This window comes from Sturnira hondurensis, unplaced genomic scaffold (genome assembly GCF_014824575.4).
Source record: "Sturnira hondurensis isolate 20B ecotype Veracruz unplaced genomic scaffold, ASM1482457v3 Scaffold0010128, whole genome shotgun sequence".
NCBI classification, from domain to species: Eukaryota; Metazoa; Chordata; class Mammalia; order Chiroptera; family Phyllostomidae; genus Sturnira; species Sturnira hondurensis.
The window spans coordinates 32189645-32207801 of NW_028082759.1; the positions used below are offsets into that span (position 1 = coordinate 32189645).

The 18157-nt window shown below is 36.1% G+C and overlaps 1 protein-coding gene across 1 annotated transcript in view; it reads right to left on the reverse strand.

The window, feature by feature from the left end:
* The window catches only part of CYP7B1 (cytochrome P450 family 7 subfamily B member 1), a 182982-nt gene extending 175464 nt beyond the window's left edge, over nucleotides 1-7518 (reverse strand). Inside the window, exon 1 of the mRNA XM_037058632.1 lies at nucleotides 7334-7518. The gene's annotated coding sequence lies outside the window, so the exon portion shown is untranslated. The remainder of the gene's footprint in view (nucleotides 1-7333) is intronic.
* Between the last annotated feature and the right edge of the window lie 10639 nt (nucleotides 7519-18157).

Sequence of the window (18157 nt, forward strand, 5' to 3'; positions counted from 1 at the left end):
CATGAGACTGTAGTGTTCAACTGGGGAACTTGAGAACGTGCATCCATATGGCTTCAATCCTGTTACAAATTGTACCTGGAGAAGGGTAGGTTATAAGCTTCAGTTGTTGGGGAACAATTGAAGTTACCACTGTGGGAAATATCAAAGCGGAATTTTACACATTCTTTTTTACAATATAGAGAAGTTCCAAAAATCAGATTTTGAGTATTTAAGCCTGAAAGAGCCTATCAACCTTTGACATTAAATGTAGATTGGGTTTTGAGTTGAAAGCATTCAGAACCAACCTCCTCAAGATGTGCCACTTTGGTCTGTGAATTATTTTGAGCTGAAGTTAATTGAGACCCTGTGGGCTCAAGAGAAAAATTTTACCTCTCCTTTAAATAATTTAAATTGGGAGCCTTTCCAGTAATAAGAGTCACCAAAAATAACTGTTTATAACCTACCTATGTGGCAGGGCAAACTTCTAATTACTGCTCTTCTTTTTGGCCTGTGAATTGCCCTCCTCCCCTCCGAAGTTCCAGTGCCTTAATGCTTTGCTTGACTCCAAATGTCTCATATACCCATTTTAACCTCTGTCTCAGAATCTTTAGTGTATTGGTTCCCATACATGCATATGTAAATTTGGCTATTTTCTCTTGTTAATCTGTCTCATGTTGATTTAATTATTAGACCAGCCCTAATATCATAGAAGGTAAATCAAAGTTATTACCTCCCCTACAGAGTCATATCTATAACGAAAAAGAATGACTACAATTAACTTTCTCCTCTTCCTCATGAGCTTTGTTTTAATTGCCTTTGATTTTCTATCTCTTTCTGTTAGAATTAAGACCACTCCTGGGCAAAACTGGGAAGCAGAGAAAGGGATAAAAATGGAAGAAGAAAGGAACATGGATTGAGAGAGAGGAACTGCTATGTGTCAGGTAGTGTCCCATGTTTTATATACATTGCTGCACTTGTCTTCAAAACAAATTTCTGACACAGGTATTATTCCTTTTTACATAAAAGAAAATCAAGACTCAAATAGTTTCAGGACACCTGTGATTATGCAGCTCTCACATCCCACTGTGAAGTCACCCTCCTTTCAGTGTATTATCTTGCCTTCCTTTGAGTTTTCTTTCCCTAACACTTTACTGTCTCTGTGCAGTCAGTCTGGCCCCATGTTTGTGGTTCCTGTTTTTACCTTGAGCTGTCTGTTACTGTGCTGCCTCGTGGACACAGTCGGGTCTCTGCGTTGTGCCTTGGCCTACCTCAGCCTTTGTCTAGCTCTGAAGCTAGTCTCAGTTTTTCCATCTGAAAAATGATTTATCTGCCTACCCTATAGATTTATGGGGGTTAAATTGTGAGGAGTAAATATATGATCACTGAAATGTCTGGATCTTCTCCCTTTTTCCACATATGAGCACCTTCGTTTCCATTGGTATAAGGTAAAAGTAGACATGAGTTTACACACAAACTCAGCCCAGCTGAGGTATTAGTTTGTTGATATATAACTTCTGCCCAGTTAAAATGTAAAATGTTCTATTTTCTTGTTTTAAGTGGCTGTTCTGTGAGGCTGAGGTAACAATAACAGTATATCTTGAGTCCTGAGATGCTGTAAGTTTACCATTATTAATTGGCATATAGCAAATAGTGATGCACCTTAGATGCTGGCCCTGAACCCAACTAAAAGTATCTTAAATCACAAATGCTTCCTCTTATTTTGTCTTTATTTATGCTTTAAATAAATTCACCTGTTTTCTCTTCAGTTTTTCTTTCTTCTAAGATGGCATTTTATAGCATTGACCCAGAGAGACAGGGTCAGGCAAAAAATGCATTTATTTTATAAAATAAAATACTGTTAATGAACAGAATAACCCCACAATAGAAAGTGTTATTACATTTAAATCTAATTTTTAAATAAACTACAATTTTAGTTAATACCCGAATATACTTATTTTGAAGCAACTTTCAAAATGGTGGAACATATTGCTCTGATTATCTCCACAAGGAAGGAAAAGATTCAAGAGTTCTGTCATTTCTTCTTTAACAATCTTATGCTAAAACTTAGTGTGTTCTCGTGGTCTGACCCTATTTCCCATGCCAAGATTCAAGACTCAACTCTTTCTCTTTCTCTGACTCACTGGCTTTTCCAAAATTTCATTTCCTAATTAGCCCTTTGTCCCAGATTTTTGAGGAGAGAAAGCACAAGAAACTCTCTAAGCCTTCATTTACTCAAGAACCATTCTCTTTACTCTCCCCATCACAGCTACCTCTGATCAATGAGGAAAAAATTTATAGACTAAGAATGTTTTTGGGGGGGGTGGGGAATTTGGCCTTGCTGGGTCTTGGAGAACCACCAAAAACCCTGGTCTGAAATAAGGTCGACCCCCACCACCTCTCCTACCAGGTTGTGTCATTTTTCACCTGTCATAGAAGAGGTCCTGGAAAACAGACTCAGAACCACAACAGGGGTTTATTAGGACAGGATCAGCACCAGAGGTAGAAAAGTTAAGGAAACAGATAGAGGGAGAAATTGGACCAGGATGCAGCTTCAACAAATGACTAAGACCATGGTGATAACTCAGAGGGCCCTTCAGAATTGTCCCAAGATGGGGTGAAGGTTCAGGCCTTTAAAGCCCAATATCAGTGCATCATTGGTTGTGGAGTAAAAATGGAACTGCCTTTTCACCCAGTGATCCCACTTCTGGGAATATAGCCTTTGAGTCCTGAAACTCCAATTCAAAAGAATATATGCACCCTATCATCATAGCAGCATTATTTACAATACCCAAGAGCTGGAAACAACCCAAGTGCCCATCAGTAGATGAGTGGGTAAAAAAATCTGTGGTACATTTACACAATGGGATAGATACTACATGGCATGAAAAGAAGAAGAAAATATTACCTTTCGCAACAGCATGGATGGACCTGAAGATTATCATGCTAAGTGAAATAAACCAGTCAGAGAAAGACAAATACCGTATGAGCATACATATATGTGGAATCTAATGAACAAACTATACTGACAAACAAAATAGTAACAGAGGACTGGATGAACGAAGGGGAAGGGATTAGCTAAAGAACATACTCATGTATGCATCAGCCATAGACACAAACACTCGTGTGGTGATGGCCAGAGGGAAGGGGCACCAGAGACTGGGCAGACGTGGGCAAAGCTGGCGGTGGGGAATGGGGACTCTGTAAAAGTGTCAACAATAAAAATAAAGTTTAAAAAATAGAACGTGATCGTTTTGCAATTAGGAGTCTAAAAATGAACCTGCATATTTATTTTGTTATTTCTAGGCAACAAGGCACTTTCAAGCAATATTTCATGTGACCACTTGAAAATCTAGTGAGCTAAATATTCTTAGTTATACACATACCCAGTAACCTCCCTGACAATAAGCTGTCTATCTGTCTGTTTAAAACTGTTCACACAATGCTTGGTAGACTGGTGTGGCTCTTAGAAGATCCTCAATACATATTTGTTGAATGAATGAAAATTAGAAAACTAATGTTCACAAATGAAATGAAAATTTGTTGAATGTCTACTATGTTCTGATCACCAAGGTAAATATTTTCATCTACATTTTATCTTTACAGTACTTCTATGAACTTGACCAAGTTCACTAGTCGGATAGTACAAGCATATGGATTCTCATTTTTAATCTAAATATTAGTGGTAGTTTTTCTACTCTTTCGGTTTGTCTCACTATATGTAATGCATTCCTAGATCCCTCTATATCAGCCTACCTTGCAATATAACTCTTTTTAAAAGATATTTTTAGATTTGGGGTCAGGATTTAGATAACATTTTAAGCTTTAATTTGAGGAAAACACCATGAAAACAGAACTAACTTAGAGTAAACAGAGGGTAGACTCAGTTGGTTATTTCTGAGAAATTGAAAGAACAAATGGTAAAGACTCTAAGGGATAAATGATGGGACTGATCTTCCTGAATTTTGTTTTCTTTTCTAAATAAATAATCTGGAGCAGAATGTAGGCAAACATCGCAAGAGTCACATGCCAAGATAATGAAAAATTTCAACAACAATTTCTCCTAAGGCTCAGTAACTATCTATTTTGGAAAGAAAACATCTCAATGGTATGTAGCAGGGCCCTCATCTTAACAGCTTCATTGTGTTTATTGTAAGAATTTATTAGTCTTGAAGGAGGGCCAGAGGAGTTGTCCTGACCTGCATAAGAGATTTTGAGCCACATGAAATATACAAGATTGTTTGGAGGATAAAGAAAAAGAAGAGGTAATTTTTGAATTAACAGATATTTCTTTTTCTTATGTCTCTACATCTCTACTTCTTCAGAACCTGAAACAGAGCTTTAGAAAATGAAGTCTGTTAAAAAAAAAAAAGAAAAAATTTGCAAAGATTTCTGTAAGATAACTGGTAGCACAAAGCAGTATCATGTTGTGGCCCATACATTTTATGTTGCTTAATAGAGGGGGAAGAGTATTTTTTCTTCTTTTATGAAATGCTAGTTACGTGTCCTAGACTTGAGTGATCAAATTTGGAAGGAAGAGACAGAATTCTTCAATGTAACTAGTTACCTCCAGTAACCCAACTCCATGGTGCTGGATTCACTGTTTGTTTCACAGGCTGCATCTTATTTTTCCTCCTAGCAGCTTTCTCATTCTCAAGAAATATTTTCTTTTTAGCCCTGGCTGGTGTGGCTTGGTGGGTTGGGCATGGTCCTGCACACCAAATGGTTGCTGTTTCGATTCCCCTGTCGGAGCACATGACTAGTTTTCAAGCCAGGTCCTTGCTGGGAGTGAGAGAGGCTAACAATTGATGTTTCTCTAGGATGTCAGTGTTTCTCTCTCTCCCTTCCCCTTTCTCTAAAAACAAATAAATAAAATCTTAAAAAAGAAAAATATTTTTCTTTTTCACTTCTATAATTTACTCCTGATTGTCCTCTTACTTCTCTGGTTGCTTCTTAATCTTCTTGGCTTATTCATCCTCTACTTGATCAGTAAATGTCAAGGGGCTTGATCCCAGGTGTTCCTCTCTTCTTACTACAAACTCTAAATAGGTAAGCTTTAAAAAAACTCTGAATAGAGAGAAAACAATCTAAGCCTACCACTAATGAAAGTCATCAAATCACAAAGAGTTTAAGAAAGGAACAGAGAGGAATTGCCAGTCTTCAAAACAGTGGACAACATGGCAATAAGTACATACCTATCAATAATTACTTCAAGTTTAAGTAGATTAAGTTTTATAATGAAAAGTCATAGGTGGCTGAATGGTTTTATTTTGTTGTTGTTTTAATTCTTCTGTGTGCTGCTTACAAGATGTAAGGATACACACAGACTGAAAGTAAAGGAATGGAAAAAGATACTCTGAAAATGGAACCTCCCTTCCTCTAAAAAAAAAAGCTGCTGTAACTATACTTATATCAGATAAAATAGATTTAATAATAAAGCCTGTAGTAAAAGACACAGATGGGCATTATATAATGATGAAAGGGTAAATCAAACTAGAGGATATAACATTTAAAAATATTTATGTACCCACCAAAGGGCATCAGAATATATAAAGCAAATATTGACATACCTATAGTGGTAAAAGACAGAATTGCAATAATAGTAGGGCTATTTAATACCCCACTTACATTAATAGGTAGGTTACCTGGACAGAAAATGATAAGAAAACATTGGCCTTAAATGACATGCTATACCAGATAGACTTAAAAGATCCAAAAGCAACAATACAGATTCCTCAACTTACAATGGGGCTACATCCTGGATAAAGAACTTGGAAATGGAAAACATGGTAAGTCTAGAATCCGTTTCACACACCTGACCTACTGGACATCATAGTTTAGCCTCATCTAACTTAAATATGCTCAGACCACTTTAGCCTGCAGCTGGGAAAAATTCTTTCACACAAAGTTTATTTTATAACATTGAATATTTCATATAACGTATTGAATACTGTACTGTGAGTGAGAAACAGAATAGTTGTATGGGTTTTCATCATTAACATATACAGCTGAAAGCACACTGGCACACAGATGGGCATTTTATAGACATAATGGGATGGCAAAAACACAAAACACAATGTCCAAAAATGCTGGCAGCACAGTGCGGGGTTAGAGCGTCAGCCGTTTACCCTCCTAATAGCGTGGCTGACTGGGAGCTGTGGCTCACTCTCACTGCCTAGCACGGCAAGAGAATGTCACACCGTGTATCACTAGCCTGAGGAAAGGTCAAATTTCAAAACTGGAGTACAGTTTCTACTCTTGCACCATAGCAAAGTCAAAAAATTGTAAGTCAAACCATGATAACCCAGACACCACTGGTACGCATTCTTTTCAAACACAGAGAGAACACTCTGTAGGAGAGACTATATATTAGACCACAAAAGTCTTACTAAATTATTAAGTTTGAAATCATACTAAATATTTTTTTACAGTCACAATGATACAAAACTAGAAATTGATTAGAAGAAATATGAACAATTTTAAAATATGAGGTGATTAAACAACAACCTACTGAACAACCAACAGCTCAAAGAAAATATCAAAATAAAATAAAAAAATACCTTGAGACAAATAAAAATGGAAATACAACATATCGAAACTCATGGGATGCAGCAAAAGCAGTTCTAAAAGGGAGATCCATAGTAATATATGCCTAATCAAGAAACAAAACAAAGAAATCTAAAATATACAACCTAAACTTACACCTCAAGAAACTAGGGAAAAAATAATAAACAAAGCCTTAAGTTAGTAGAAGGAGGAAAACAACAAAGATCACAGCAGAAATAAATAAAATATAGACTAAAAAGACAAAAAATCAATAAAACTAGGAGCTGGTTCTTTGAAAAGATAAATAAAATAAAAAAACATTAGCTAGGTTCACCAAGAGAAAAGCAGACTCAAATACATAATCTCATTTTTTCCTCCATGTTCTCCAGCACACCGAGAATCAAGCAAATTAATCCATGGCAATTTTACTCTTATTTCCACTAAGTTGGTCTATGGCAACAACCACTTAGACATGTAAGATCTTTCCAGATGGCTATAAATTCTACTTTAAATACTGTTTTTGTACTGCATGCCATAAACTACCACTGCCTCACTTGCTACTGGCCACAGTGCTATAACTATCTTTAAATCTAGCCCCATCAGAGAACCAATTCCAGATTCCTAATACTAACATTCTATTACTCTGTAATTACTTGAGATAACAATAATTGTGTCAGTAAAAAAGCAGAGCCATCCTGCATATTATGCAAATAGAAGATTTATTATAGAGATTAAACTTTACACAATTAGGGGAGGGGTTATAGAAGTGAAGTTACAGAAAGACAATTTCGAGAAAAAAATACTGAAGTACCAGGCTTTCTGAAACACCGTGGCAGGTGAACTTGATGGAGCTTACAGAGTTCAAGCTCGTGGACAGGTATGTGGGAAGCTGTGGCCTAGGTACAGCGATTGCCTTTGTGAGTCTTCAGTCAAGCAGGTTGTGGGGGTATCTTGGAGTCGCTGTGGGTCACCTGTGCAGGTGACCGTTTTCCCCTATGGAGAGATGAGCTGGACAGGAAGTGAAGTGGAGTGAGGAAAATCTGGCAGAGTGAAGAAAGGTGCAGTAAGAGATTTAGAGGATCAGAGCCAGTCAGACACTCCCAGTTAAACCACTTACCACAGTGAAGTTGGGAACATTGATTCAATTGTTGTGACTTCTATTATTCCAGTTTTAGAACACAGTATAAAATATTTACTGCCAGGAGTTGCTTGCATGCCCCTAGTCTGCTTTTTGAAAACTATGTTACCTTTTTGTTTATTTTTACATTGACGGTAAAAATTTTTCATCAAAAGTTAAAATACTTTCAAAAGATGTAGCTTTTGGCATATTTTAATTATTGGCATTTGATTTCAAAACTGTGATATTCTTTTTAACTTATCTATTCAATACAATTTATTATTTTTACTTTTATGTTTTTTACAGTTCAGCTTTTATTGACTGTGTTACAAAAGAGGTTTAATCAAAAAAGCCAAAGCCCGTGTCGTCATCAGACTCCTTAGAGTCTTCTTTCTTTGCTTCTACTTTTTTTTCCTTGGCTGGGGCAGCAGCAGTTAAGGGGCAGGACATCCTGATAGTACAGCAGCAGCTGCGGGGGCAGCTTGACCTGCCCCTACATTGCATATAAGGCTCCCAATATTGACATTGGCCAGAGCCTTTGCAAACAAGCCTGGCCAGAAAGGTTAAACATTTACACCAGCTGCTTTAACGAGGGCATCGATCTTATCCTGCTTCACCATCACCTCATCACTGTGCAGGATAAGGAGACGGTGGCCATGGTGTGGGCGAATGCTGGGCTAGCGCTGCCAGGAGAGGTGCTAGTCGCGGGATGAAGTGGGGGCTTCACCCCAACGCATCCTTAGGTTCCTTGGAAGGACAGAGCACCTTAGCGGCAGCTGGGGACAGGGGCTATTCAATGCAATTTAAATACTATAGTGACTTAATGCCCACAATAATCAATTTCTTAAAATCCATGAACAAGCTCTTTTTTAAGTTTTACATTTTTCATTTTCTCCTTGAACTCATATTTCCATTCCATTTCTTTCACAGATATTTTCCTAACATAATATATTTTTATGCTTGAGGGTCTTTTATTGATAACATTTTATCTTTCTGCTATAAAAATATGTATATAAATTGGAATTTATTTTTTATATTGTCTGTGACCAGAAGACCTAAGTGTTATTTTTTTCTTTATCTGTATCAAATTGTCATTACAATCACTATTGGCACATTATTGATCAAAAACCTTAAATATATTATAGAAATTTAATAAACATAAAATTTAATTAGAAATGCACATTTTATTTTTTTTTATTTTTTTAATTTAATTCTTATTCAAGTACAGTTTTCTGTTTTATATTCCCTGCCCTGCCCCCCCCAGTGCTCCCCACCTCCCTCCCATTTCCGCCCCCCACCTTAATTATTGTCCATGTGTCCTTTATACTTATTCATGTGAGTCCCTCCCCTTTTCCCCTATGATTCTCTCCCCTCTCCTCTCTGGACCCTGTCAGCCTGTTCTGTATTTGAGTGTCATTGGTCATATTTTGCTTGCTTGTTTGTTTTGTTGTTTAGATTCCTGTTAACGGTAAGGTCATATGGTATTTGTCTTTCACCACCTGGCTTATTTCGCTCAGCATAATGCTCTCCAGTTCCATCCATGATGTTGCAAAAGGTAGGAGCTCCTTCTTCCTTTCTGCAGCATAGAATTCCATTGTGTAAATGTACCATAGCTTTTTGATCCAGTCATTTACTGATGGGCTTGCTTCCAATAGCCAAGGTTGCTTCCAACTCTTGGCTATTGTAAATTGTGCTGCTATGAACATCGGGGTGCATAGGTTCTTTTGGATTGGTGTTTCAGAGTTCTTAGGATATAATCCTAATAGTGGAATTGCTGGGTCAAAAGGTACGTTCATTTTTAGTTTTCTTAGAAAGTTCCATACTGTTTTCCATAGTGGTTGTACCAATCTGCAATCCCACCAACAGTGAACTAGGGTCCCTTTTTCCCCACAACCTCTCCAGCACTTGTTGTTTGTTTCTTTGTTTATGAGAGCCATTGTGACTGGTGTAAAGTGGTATCTCATTGTGGTTTTAATTTGCATCTCTCTGATAGCTAGCGATATCGAGCATCTTTTCATGTGTCTCTGGATCCTGTGTATGTCCTCCTTGGAGAAATGTCTGTTCAAGTCCTTTGCCCATTTTTTAATTGGGTTGCTCATCTTCTTTGAGTGGAGTCAAGTGAGTCCTTTGTATATTTTGGAGATTAAACCTTTGTCTGAGGTATCATTGGCAAATATGTTTTCCCAAACTGTCGCTTCTCTTTTTATCTAGAAATGTACATTTTAATATGTATAATACATGTAACTCTCTTCTCTGACAGTGAGAACGTGGGATCCCATCCCCCTCAATATATTTACTTGATCAACCCCATCTGTATGCAAACAACCTCCCACCACCACCACCAGCATTGCCCATTCCCACAACCTCCTCAAACCTCTTAGCTCTGACATCCGACACAAGGCCACTGTGCACGTGCCTCCTTCACCCTGCTAGGACCCAACCAAAGTTCTGGGCTTGCACTTCTACTTCCCCTTTTTGTGTTTTGCTCTGCCTCGACTACTAACCTTTGGACTGAATTATTCTGAAAGAAAATGAGATAGGGAGGGGAAAGAAAGCAAGCACTTTTACAAATCTAAACTCTTACTCTAAGAAAGAAAGATAGATTAGATCAATGATAGATGATAGATAGATAGATAGATAGATAGATAGGACACAGCCTTTCTATGAGTTTCTCACCTAGATGAAATAATCTACAATGCCCTCCAATATTTTCTCAGGGCACACTTTCGTTGCTTTCTTCTTAGGGTCTTCATCAACATCAACAATTTCTTTGACAAAAACTAGGGAGAGAGAAGCAAATAGGTTTTTAAAAGAAAATTGTCACTATTTCAATCCAGCTCTACAAATCTATCTGATCTCAGAATATTCCAACACAGGCCAAATACCCTGTTTCTAATGACATGCTTTGTTCAAAAAAGAAAAATGTATGAGTAAGTAAAAGACAAAAGCCTTGTGAAAAGTTTATGATGACTTGGTTATACAAACTTTCTGATACTTTGCAATAAAAGTTGGGTTGGACAAAACACAACCTTTTCTTTTGTGAGATGAGGAAAGTTTCACTGTGAGAAGGGAATATGGGAAAGATAAGCCAAATTAACTCCTTGACCACAAGCCTATTCTCAGGCACATCAGTTTTAGCTAAAAATAAAAGTTGAAAATGTGAAAAATGAATTTTCTTAAATCTTTCACTGCCTACAAAGTTCTTAGAAAATCTTCATGAGTCATCAGAGGCATTTGTACCCCATTTGCTAATTATTGCCTATGTGCTTATTTTACTCAATAAATAACAGAAATTTATTTCTAGAAGTTCTCAAGCCTAAATGTTTGAGATCAAGGTACTAGTGTGGTTGTATTCTGATGGGAGCCCTCTTTTGCGGGGGCAGACTGCTGAGTTCTCTTTACTTCCTCCCATAGTGGAAACAGTCTCTCTGGCTTCTCCTTGTAAGAGCACTAATTTCATTCATGAGGATGGTGTCCTCATGACCTAGTTACCTCCCAAGTAGGTAACTTCAAATACCATCTTCAAATACCATTTTCAAATACCATCGTATTGGAGATTAGATTTCAACGCAGGAATTGAAGCAGGGCCACACAAAGATTCAGTTCATAACAGTGTTCAAAAAAATCAAAAGTATCATTAAATTTTAGTAAGTTGATGGCTGTGATAAAGCAAGATAATTCATACAGATAAGCCATTAATGTGCACAGATAAGAATGAAAAGAAGTATGTTAAAGTGTCATTTATTAATGAGAATGAGTAGGTATTGGTCATAAATTACACTTGGTCTCTATAAAATAGAACGTAATGGAAAGTACAAAAGTCATTTTTAAAAACTTCTGTTAATTTTTTGTCTTTTAAAACACAGCTTTTCATATTAATATTCACCTGATCTGTCATATTATTTTATATATTTGGTAAAGAATATTTCAACTATTTCAATTTAAGATATCAACTACTCATTATGTATTAAAGTCAGGAAGTATTTTTAGGAGTCGGGGTGTGTTTGTTTACCCATGTTTCATCATTTCACAAATAGTTGAAAGTCTACAAAAACTCAGTGCAAAGACAAGACAGGCATGTACCAGTGAATGAAATAGATGGACATACTATCTAGGATCTTTTGATTAGAAGCAAAAAGAACCATGACTTAAGCAAGAAAATTGAATCCACTTTCAGAATATAGGTAAGCTCGCCAAAATGAAAGCTAGAATCTAGTGTGTCTGTTGCTTTCTACTTCAGGAATCTGAGAGTCTACTTCTTGAAATGACTTTCTGGGATCATCCAGCCACAAATGCCTTCAGCATCTATAGATCTTTGTTCTAATTTAAACCCCTCAGGGCATGAATATGGTTTACATTTCTTGGATTGTTTTTCCATCTCTGGGAATAGTTGTGTGGTTATGATTAGTAGTTCTACCAAAATTACAAAGAATAAAGTTCTTTAAAGGTTAAGAAAAGGGGAGTGTAGGTTTTCTACTAGAAGAAAGAGAGATAGTATATTTGGGGTAGAAATGTCCGCTGAAGTTTTCAACCATCAACAAAAATCTGTACTTGGTCCAACTTCTTATATAAAAGTCAGCCTATTTAAATTTTTTAACTGAATCTCCTCCTTTTTTCCTCCTCTTGTTTCTTTCTCTTGTTTATCTTTCTCTCTTCCTTTTACATCCAGCCATTATTGTGCAACCTTTTAAGAGTACTCTTAATCATCTTTATGTGATTTTTTAAAAGTTACTATTGCAATATTTTATAATATAATTAAAATGGAGCTGTAACAATTTAGAGCTTTAAAAATGTTATACATATAAACATTTGCACACATGTTTACAATTCGCACACATATATACAATGCACACCTGAATGCTATTCCCTTTGTGGAGCACACTGCATAGAGAAGCAGCTCAGTCACCAGCTAGTGCCTGCAATTTGTGGCATCTCTCCTTGTGGCCCACAGATGTCTAAGGTGAAAGAAACACTCCATTGGAACTGTAGGGGTTTAAAACAGGAAGACTGGTACACGGAAACAGTGCGACCCAGCATGTCAAACACTGGTTTCCTTTTAATGCACCCTTTGCTCATATAATATTTTTTACCTTGATGTCATTTTCAAAATTTTCTTGTGGTTTTTGTCCTATTAATTACCATTTAATAATTCTGGAGACTCGTTAATTGACCACATGTAACCTTTGCACTGATCTTTTATTTTTCATATTTATCGATACTGACAAAGCTCAGCATAACCAATATTACACTCCTTGGTTTGAGGCTCATATTTCTAGCCATTGTTTGTTTTCTCTGTCCATGAGATCTTAACATGCAAGGCATGTCTCTCCTGAGTGGTGGCCAAATTTCCCTCAGGCTGGGGCTTTTAACTACTGGTGGCAACCCTGTCCACGTTTGCAGTCACATGGGCATTTGGTTATGCTTCAGTTACAGCTGCTCCAGAAGATGCCTGTCCTTGGCGGTCAGCCCTCCCTTACATTGTTGCATCAGACCCAGGTCTCCTTGACATAACACACCTTTCCTGGGTGGCCTCAAGTAGTTTTCCTTTCCACACAGCCATTGGACTCACTTTGAATTCTCATTTGTGTTTTTAGGCTTTTGATGACATAGAACTGAGATGTACTTTTTTAGCTTGCCCTTTGTCTGGTATACTCATGACTGTGGCCAAAAGACTATTGAAATTAACCATATTAGAAAATTAATGAACATTTGGAGCCCTCTTTATTTAAAACACAAAGCATTTTTTAAAAATACATACAATATAACTGACCAAAATCTTCAGTTATGCTCCCTTAACCCCCATATGTTATTTGTGTAATTGTACATAGTATATAACCTGTATTTTAAATCAGACCATTCCAAACATACTCTCAAAGTTTGGTAAAAAAAATCTTTTTTTTCTAAACAGAAAAAAAGATATGGTTCAAAAGAATTAAACAGATAGAACCTTTGTTCATTAACACTAACATCTCACTGATAACAGACAAGACACAACTTCCAGGGTCTTGTTGGACACCATGAGTTCTCTATACACTGGAGCTGATAGGGTGTTGCTGAAATTTCCTTGGTAAAGCTGACCTCTCTGTCATGGAATTTCTATTTCCCAGCATTCCCAGAGGAACCCAGGATAGCGAACAGGCTTAGAGCATAACTGTTGATATGATTATAGTGACAAAGGAGTACTTGAAGGTCATTTTGCTTGATTATAGTCACAGGTGATGTGTACCAAGAAAGTTGCTTGAATTTTCTAGATTTTCCCCAAATTTGTTTGTTAAGATCTTGTAAAAACATTAATTCTTAAAAGGCATTTTGCCCTTTTTCCTCATTTTAGTGAAATCTTTCATTAATGTTCATTAAAAAGAAGAGGCGTTTGCAACACTTGGCTACTGTAAATAGCGCTGTTGTGAACACAGCGCATAAGTCCTTTTGAATTGGTGTTTTGTGCTTCTTATAGTATATTCTCAGCAATGGAATTCCTGGGTCAAAAGGCAGTTCCATTTTTAACTTTTTGAAGAAACTGCATATTATTTTCTACAGAGGCTGCACCAGTCTGCATTCCCACCAACAGTGCACCAGGGTTCCCTTTTTCTACATCCTCACCAGCACTTGTGTTTATTGATTTGTGATAGATAGAGGTGAAATGATATCTCATTGTGGTTTTAATTTGCATCTCTCTGAGGTCTAGTAATGTTGAGCATTTTTTCACATGGGCCATCTCTATGTCCTCCTTGGACAAGTGTCTGTTCATGTCCTTTGCTCATTTTTTAATTGAATTGTTTGTCTTCCTGTTGTTGAGTCATAATATCTAAGTGTCCATCAGTAGATGAATGGATTAAAAAATGGGTACATTTATACAATGGAATACTACACAGCAGAAAGAAAGAAGAAACTCCTACCTTTTGTGACAACATGGTTGGAACTGGAGACTATTATGCTAAGTGAAGTAAGCCAGTCAGTGAAAGACAAATACCATATGATCTTACTTATAAGAGGAATCTAATGAACAAAATAAACTAAGGAGCAAAACAGAACCAGAGACATGGAAACATGGAACAGACTGACAACTGCCAAAGAGGAGGGAGAAGATGGGGAAATGATGGAAAGAGGGGGAAGGGACTAGTCAAAGAACACATATCAATGATCCATGGACATAGACAATGGTATGGAGACTGACTGTGGGAGCAGGAGGGTGGGGGTAGGCTGGGTAGAAGAGGTTAAAGGAAGAAAAAAATGGGTCAACTGTATTAGAAAAAAACAAGAATTTTTAAAGACAGTGAACTTGACATGTAACTGCCTCCAGATCATTGGTTCCCACAGTGCTATATTCACATATTTTAGGTAATTTGAGTTGTTACTGTAGGATGAAATGGAATACCTGTAGTTGATACGTTTAACACCTTATTGACATTTTAAATAAAGTTTTCTCTAGTCCTTTATTCTTACTCTTTTTTTATTGCTGTTTCTCAGTTACACTTGCCCCACCTTTTTCCCTTGTTGCTCTCCCCGGCCCCACTCCGCAGCCCTGCTCTCACAGTCAATCCCCATCCCGTTGTCTGTGCCCAGGAACCTTCTATTCATGTTCCTTGACTTGTCTCTTCCCCTTCTTTCCTTGTTATCCCCCTCCCCTGTCCTCTCTGGTCACTTATATATAAAAAAAAAAGCCACATGGATCCAGGTGGTAAAAGATGATGATGTTTTCTATTACCTTAAAATTAAACATTACTTTTTATCCCCTAGAGGTTTCAAAAATGTATACTTATTTCTAGTGTTTTACATATAACTTTTATTGAAATAGAATATGCCTTTATTTGGTTCTTCTTTCATTTTTCTGTTTGTTGTTTTTTCTCTTTTAAGTGACAGCTCTAGGTATACAATTGTTCCTTAATTCCATATCTTCTTTCAATATATTTTAATCTCTTATTCTTCAATCCCCTACCCTGGTTGAGTCACAGCACCTGGATTAACCCAGATGTTCTCAGGGTTTTCCCTATAATGTTAATGAAATTTATAGTAATCTCTTTTCTTCTTTTTGTTACTATTTTACATTTATTTATATATCTTTTAGTTTTGAATAGAGACATTTTGTTCCTTAAATTCTTTGTTTATTTAGCTCTAGAATGTCTTTTTGCATCTATGTACTGTTTTATCATCTCATATTTAATTTCTTGCTGTATAGAAAATGGTGTTTTGGGGAGATCTAAATTGTAGGTAATTTTCTGCTTGTTATGTTAATTTTTCTGAATAAATTAATCCATAATTTTTCTTATTTTGTTCCTTACTTTTTTAACATGTTGTTTTTATCTCACATATATTCCCCCCAAATGATTCACTGTATATGTTTTTCTAAGATAAACTTGTTTAAATAAGGAAATAAGAGGCTTTTAACCTATTATACAAAATTTCAAATATTTTTATAAGTTAACTGATTACATTTGATGAAATAAATTACATATTTCAAAGATTAAATAATAGATTCAAAGTAAGTGAAGTATATTATTTTTATTAATTTTAGCACTCATTTTTCTCCATCTTCATCTATCTTTCTAAGTATTTTGCACAAGATTCCCTAGTAGTACCTAATGGCCCTGAGCAGTAATGACTCTAGACTCCTATTATGTCAACTATAATATCTGGTGACCAATGTGGCAGCAAAAAGACTAGGCATGTTAATGCTCCTTGTGATTACATTTTAGTCTTCACAGAAAGTAAAGTCTTAATATTTATGTGTTCTCCAAGTCACTGACTTTGCCCTCAGCTTTTGACACATCAACACAAAATATTGTACAAAATATGTAAAAAAGGTCTAACTTAATCACATGAGCAAATTAACAACACTGGTGTATTTGGGGAAATGAGAGATTATTGAAAACAATTCTATACATTTTAATAAACATAAATGCATGTGGAAAGGTTTATATTTGTGACTGTGTGTACATGTATATAAAAACAAGAACTGTGATTTTGCTAAGAAAATGTTTGCCACATAGTTGGTATAAGATAAGCATTAAATGATATCTCTCTCTATTCATTATGGGCTGCAGTGGAGATAAACAAGCAATTTTTAGGCTCTGAAATACATGACTAAAAATAATAAATTAATTCATAATTTAAAAAAATTTAAATGTCTAGTCTGTGATAATTGTGAATTCACATGGAGTTATAAGAAATAATACAGAGAGAACCCCTATATTCTTTACCCAGTTCTCTGAATAATATACCCAAACTCTATTATAGTAGTACATCCAAGGGACTGACATTGACACTTTCAAGACAGAACAATTCCATCATCACGAGGATCTTTATGTTACTCTTTTATAGCCTCACCCACTTCCCTCCCACCTCTAACCTGTCTTAATACTGGACAACCACTAATCTGTCATTCATTTCTATAGTTTTTTTCCTTCCAAGAATGTTAAATGGAATCGCACAACACACAGTTTTTTGAGATTTGCTTTTTACAGTCACCATAATTTTCCAGGGGTTCATTCAGATGTGTGTATCAATGGTTCATTCATCCTTACTGCTCAGTAATTTTTCATGGTGTAGATGAACCATGGTTTGCTTACACATTGGCTTGTCTCTACTTTTAATTTTATCTATTCTGATGAGTGTGCTGTGATATTTTACTATAGTTTTAAGGTGCATTTCTCTGATAGTTAACAATGCTGAACATCTTTTCATGTGCTTATTTACTATCTATATGTCTTCCTCTATGAAATGTTTCTTCATGTCATTATCAATTGAATGTTTGTATCCCCCAAAACTTATGTTGAAATCTTATTCCCCTCAATGTGATGGCAAAAGGAGGTGGGTTCTTTGGAAGGTAATTAGGAGTAGATGAGGTCATGAAAGTGAAGTCATATATGGGATTAATGCCCATCTAAGAGAACTATATTCTCTCTGCTTTCTGCCATGTGAGGACCCAGCAAGAAGATGACTGTGAACCAAGAAGGGGAGTCTCACCAGGCACTGAATCTACCTACACTTTGATCTTGAACTTAGCCTCTCGAATGGTGAGAAATAAATATCTGTTGTTTATAAGCCACAAAGTCCATAGTACTTTGTTATAGCAGCATGAACTGACTAAAACATGCCTTTTTCATATTTTTAATTAGATTGATTTTTATTCCATATTGAATGTTGAGAGTACTTTTCATATTCTAGATATTAGTCTTTTGTTGGATATGTACTTTGCAAGTAATTTTTCCTTTTATGAATTATGTTCATGGTGTCAAATTTAAGATGTACTTGCCTAGCCCAAGATCCTGAGGAATTACTTTTATGATTTTTTACAAAGTGTTATAAATTTAACATTATAAATTAAAAATTAGACCATTTTGAGTTAACTTTCATATAAAAATTGGGACAGGTTGAGGTTCTTCATTTTTGTTCCTTTCTCTCTCTCTGCTTATAGATGCATAGTGACTCCAGCATTTTTGTTAAAAAGTCTGTCTTTTTTCTTCATTGAATTGCTTTTGCATCTTTGTAAAAAATCAGTTGTGTGTGGAGGGGTGGGGG